At 45.9% G+C, this 5672-nt stretch overlaps 1 long non-coding RNA gene across 1 annotated transcript; it reads left to right on the forward strand.

Moving 5' to 3' along the window:
• Positions 1-2802: 2802 nt before the first annotated feature.
• LOC142483565 (uncharacterized) lies at positions 2803-5343 on the forward strand. Its single transcript, XR_012797384.1, has 3 exons — positions 2803-2898; positions 4651-4677; positions 5131-5343. It is a non-coding gene; the product is annotated as an uncharacterized LOC142483565 (long non-coding RNA).
• The last annotated feature ends 329 nt before the right edge of the window (positions 5344-5672 follow it).

The raw sequence follows: 5672 nt of genomic DNA on the forward strand, positions 1-5672 counted from the left end.
TTGTCGGGTTTTGCATGCGCACCAGGGAGAAATTGTCGGGTTGTGCATGCGCACCAGGGAGAAATTGTCGGGTTGTGCATGTGCACCAGGGAGAAATTGTCGGGTTGTGCATGTGCACCAGGGAGAAATTGTCGGGTTGTGCATGTGCACAAGGGGGAAATTGTCGGGTTGTGCATGCGCACCAGGGAGAAATTGTCAGGTTGTGCATGTGCACAAGGGGGAAATTGTCGGGTTGTGCATGCGCACCAGGGGGAAATTGTCGGGTTGTGCATGTGCACCAGGGAGAAATTGTCGGGTTGTGCATGCGCACCAGGGAGAAATTGTCGGGTTGTGCATGCGCACCAGGGAGAAATTGTCAGGTTGTGCATGTGCACAAGGGGGAAATTGTCGGGTTGTGCATGTGCACCAGGGAGAAATTGTCGGGTTGTGCATGTGCACCAGGGAGAAATTGTCGGGTTGTGCATGCGCACCAGGGAGAAATTGTCGGGTTGTGCATGCGCACCAGGGAGAAATTGTCGGGTTGTGCATGCGCACCAGGGAGAAATTGTCGGGTTGTGCATGCGCACCAGGGAGAAATTGTCGGGTTGCGCATGCGCACCAGGGAGAAATTGTCAGGTTGTGCATGTGCACCAGGGAGAAATTGTCGGGTTGTGCATGTGCACCAGGGAGAAATTGTCGGGTTGTGCATGTGCACCAGGGAGAAATTGTCGGGTTGTGCATGCGCACCAGGGAGAAATTGTCAGGTTGTGCATGCGCACCAGGGAGAAATTGTCGGGTTGTGCATGTGCACCAGGGAGAAATTGTCGGGTTGTGCATGTGCACCAGGGAGAAATTGTCGGGTTGTGCATGTGCACCAGGGAGAAATTGTTGGGTTGTGCATGTGCACCAGGGAGAAATTGTCGGGTTGTGCATGTGCACCAGGGAGAAATTGTCGGGTTGTGCATGCGCACCAGGGAGAAATTGTCAGGTTGTGCATGCGCACAAGGGGGAAATTGTCGGGTTGTGCATGCGCACCAGGGAGAAATTGTCGGGTTGTGCATGTGCACCAGGGAGAAATTGTCGGGTTGTGCATGCGCACAAGGGGGAAATTGTCGGGTTGTGCATGCGCACCAGGGAGAAATTGTCAGGTTGTGCATGCGCACAAGGGGGAAATTGTCGGGTTGTGCATGCGCACCAGGGAGAAATTGTCGGGTTGTGCATGTGCACCAGGGAGAAATTGTCGGGTTGTGCATGCGCACCAGGGAGAAATTGTCGGGTTGTGCATGCGCACCAGGGAGAAATTGTCGGGTTTTGCATGCGCACCAGGGAGAAATTGTCGGGTTGTGCATGCGCACCAGGGAGAAATTGTCGGGTTTTGCATGCGCACCAGGGAGAAATTGTCGGATTGTGCATGTGCACAAGGGGGAAATTGTCGGGTTGTGCATGCGCACCAGGGAGAAATTGTCAGGTTGTGCATGTGCACAAGGGGGAAATTGTCGGGTTGTGCATGCGCACCAGGGGGAAATTGTCGGGTTGTGCATGTGCACCAGGGAGAAATTGTCGGGTTGTGCATGCGCACCAGGGAGAAATTGTCGGGTTGTGCATGCGCACCAGGGAGAAATTGTCAGGTTGTGCATGTGCACAAGGGGGAAATTGTCGGGTTGTGCATGTGCACCAGGGAGAAATTGTCGGGTTGTGCATGTGCACCAGGGAGAAATTGTCGGGTTGTGCATGCGCACCAGGGAGAAATTGTCGGGTTGTGCATGCGCACCAGGGAGAAATTGTCGGGTTGTGCATGCGCACCAGGGAGAAATTGTCGGGTTGTGCATGCGCACCAGGGAGAAATTGTCGGGTTGCGCATGCGCACCAGGGAGAAATTGTCGGGTTGCGCATGCGCACCAGGGAGAAATTGTCGGGTTGCGCATGCGCACCAGGGAGAAATTGTCGGGTTGCGCATGCGCACAGCTGAAAATCGCCGGTTCTGCTTTCCGGCGATTTTCACTATACGGCGGGCCCTTAGAACAGAACCCGTCGTATGCCCGGGGCCCTGCTGTAGATGTTCTTATAAGAGGGTGTTCATATTAAAGGGTTTCTGCTATATAAATAGGCATGACAGAGCAGTGAGGTGGTGTTCTTATAATGGAAGTGTTCTCATAACAGGGGTTCATCCACAGTGGCTTTGAGTAAATGTTCTTATAAGAGGAGGTGTTATAACAGAGGTTCTCCCATAGGAAGGGACACATCAGGGCTGTGAGGAGATGTTCTTATAAGGGTTAGTGCTCTTATAAAAGGGGTTCTCCCATAGTAAGGGGCACGTCAGGACTATAAGGAGATGTTCTTATAAGGGGGTATTCTAATAACAAGGGTTCCTACATACCTTCCGGACCATTAGAGAACTCACATTGCCAGAACCAATTACTTAACAGTATTGAGTATTACCGATACCAACACTGACAAATTATAGGTGGGAGGTGCAAGTTTTGGGGATTTCTCATCACCCTAATAAACCGGGGTGTGCACTAACGTACCAGACTTATCACCCTATAGGAAGCGGCATGCTGGGAATGCAGGAAAACATAGGGCCGTGATTATAGGATTCCTCTCAAGTTGGGAAAACGTGCCAGAGAAGAACGTCAAGAATGTCCTACGAGGTGCTAAAAGACTTTGGCACCTGCTCATACCGTACCATGCTTATGTTATTGCCACACCAAACAATCATTTTTCTTGGCTAATTGGGGTCAGGGAGGAAAGGAAAACCTGTTTCGTGTCTGAGCAAAGTAGAGGCGTGTCAGCTATTTCCAGCCGGAGAATGTCTTTATAAGTTCATTTTCTCAACTGCTTGACAGAAGTCCGGAGAAGTCCAGTTCAAAATGGCTGCCCACCATGTAACGTTTCTTATACTCTGCCTTCAAATCACAGGTAGGTTTGTTAGAAGGGGGAGGACTCAGGTGTTTCAGATAATTAGGGTAGATTCTGATATGAGGGAAACTTGGATTGTTTATAATAACTCTTAACCCATTAATTATGGATGGGTGTTCCGCATTTATTTTAGGGTGGTCTTGTTCAAGTCTATGGGGTTATTGATGTTTGTAAGAGGATGATCCTATTAAAGTCTATGGGGCCACATAATGTACGTAAGAGGGTTACCCTATTAAAGTGTATGGGGAAGTTGTGTGTGTAAGAGGGTGGTCCTATTACAGTCTATAGGGTAACTGATGTATTTAACAGAGTGATCCTATTTCTGTATATAGAGGATGTAAGTCAGTAACCCCATTGGCAGTCTATGGTTGCAGTTAAAGTGTGTAAGAGGGTAATCTTTTTTAAAGTATATAGAGTAACTGATATGTGTAAGTTTGATCCTATTAATGTCAATGGGAGATACCAATCTTTGTAATAGGGTGATCCTATTAAAGTCTATGGGGGAGGCTGATGTGTGTAAAAGTTTGATCCAATTAATGGCAATGGGAGATATCAATGTCTGCAATAGGGTGATCCTATTAAAGTATATGGGGTAATTAATGTATGTACAGAGGGCAATCCTATTCAAGTCTATAGGACAGTGATGTACATACAGTATGTAATAGAGTAACCCTGTTTAAAGTACATGGGGCTAGTTAATGTGTGTTACCGGGGGATCCTATTAATGTGAATGGGGGATCTCAATGTGTGTAATAGGCTAATCCTATTCAATTCTATGGGGGTAACTAATGTGTTTAAAAGGGCGATCCTATTAAAGTGTATGGAGACAGCTGATGTGTGTAAGAGGGTGACCCTATTAAAGTCTATAGGAGAAGCTGAGGTGTGTAAGAGGGTGATCCTATTAAAGTCAATGGGAGCAGCTGATGTGTGTAAGAGGGTGATCCTATTACATAGTTACATAGTTACATAGTAGATGAGGTTGAAAAAAGACGTACGTCCATCAAGTTCAACCTATGCTAAATTTAGACAACAGATACTTTATTCTATATCTATACTTACTTATTGATCCAGAGGAAGGCAAACAAAAAACCCCATTAAGGGGAAAAATTAATTCCTTCCTGACTCTAAGAATTGGCAATCGGATTAATCCCTGGATCAACATCCTTCCCATGTATACTTATTTGGAATATCCCTGTATACCTTTCCCATCTAAAAATATGTCCAACCTTTTTTTGAACAAATCTATTGTCAGTACATGGGGTAATTGCTGTGTGTAAGAGGGTGATCCTATTACAGTATATGGGGTAATTGCTGTGTGTAAAAGGGTGATCATATTACAGTATACTGTATGGGGTAACTGCTGTGTGTAAGAGGGTAATCCTATTAAAAGTCTATGGGGAAATCTGATGTGTGTAAGAGGATAATCCTATTACAGTATATGGGAGCAGCTGATGTGTGTAAGAGGGGTACCCTATTACAGTATACAGTATGGAGCAGGTGATCGTATTAATACGTGTGGGGGAAGATGATGTGTGTAGGAGGGGGATCCTATTAACGTATATGAGGGCGGCTGATGGGTGTACTGTAAAAGGGTGATCCTTTTACAGTATATGGGGCAGCTAATAAAGAGGAAGAGATGTGTCTAAATTGTGAGGAGATAGTGTCACAAGGGGATGTTCTAACATCCGGGGTTAATACTAAGGTTGATAAGGGGAACAATCACTAATTTTATTTATCTTTGTTCTTTTGTAGGATGCTTCTGTCAATCTCCAACACCCGGTAAGTAAAGACAACGAGAGAGAGACAGAGAGAGACAGAGAGAGACAGAGAGAGACAGAGAGAGAGAGGCAGAGACAGAGAGAGACAGATAGAGAGAGCTGTGGGAGAAAGTGTGTGTGTGCCTGAGAGAGACATTTGTGGGGGAAAGTGTGATAGAGAGGAGTAGTGGGAGAGGGAGAAAGAGATGCAGAGGGTGAGTAAGAAAAAAATGAGAGAGTAGGAAGAGGAGAGGAAGAGGGGGATAGAAAAAGAGCAGAGAGAGAATAAGAGTGAGCAGTTAAGAAAGAGAGGCAGTGAAAGAATAAGAGGGAGAGAAAGGAGGAAAGAAAAGAGAAAGGGAGAGAGGGGTAGAGTGAGAGTGCTTACGAGAGAGAAAGAGAGAACCTGTTGCAGTTCATTAGTTGTCCCATAAGACATTGTTTTACATTCCCACTTTATTCTTTTCCTCCTCAGAGCCTCCCCCAGGGTGGGGGATCGCTCTTCTGGTTCTCTTCTGCTTGGTCCTTGCAATTTTATTGATCGGCTGCTGTTGCATGGTAAGATGACATGTTAACCTTGGTCCCGAGGGATTACCATTTAATCTTTGTGGCTGAGGAACATACAGTATATATCAAAACTCACCTAGATCTCAAGTAGATGGTCTTCATACAGTACAAGATCTCATGTAGATGGTCTACATACAAGATCTCATGTAGATGGTCTTCATACAGTACAAGATCTCATGTAGATGGTCAACATACAAGATCTCATGTAGATGGTCTACATACAAGATCTCATGTAGATGGTCTACATACAAGATCTCATGTAGATGGTCTTCATACAGTACAAGATCTCATGTAGGTGGTCTACATACAAGATCTCGTGTAGATGGTCTTCATACAGTACAAGAGCTCATGTAGATGGTCAACATACAAGATCTCATGTAGATGGTCTACATACAAGATCTCATGTAGATGGTCTACATACAAGATCTCATGTAGCTGGTCTACATACAA

The sequence above is a fragment of the Ascaphus truei genome, unplaced genomic scaffold (genome assembly GCF_040206685.1).
Source record: "Ascaphus truei isolate aAscTru1 unplaced genomic scaffold, aAscTru1.hap1 HAP1_SCAFFOLD_3366, whole genome shotgun sequence".
NCBI classification, from domain to species: domain Eukaryota; kingdom Metazoa; phylum Chordata; class Amphibia; order Anura; family Ascaphidae; genus Ascaphus; species Ascaphus truei.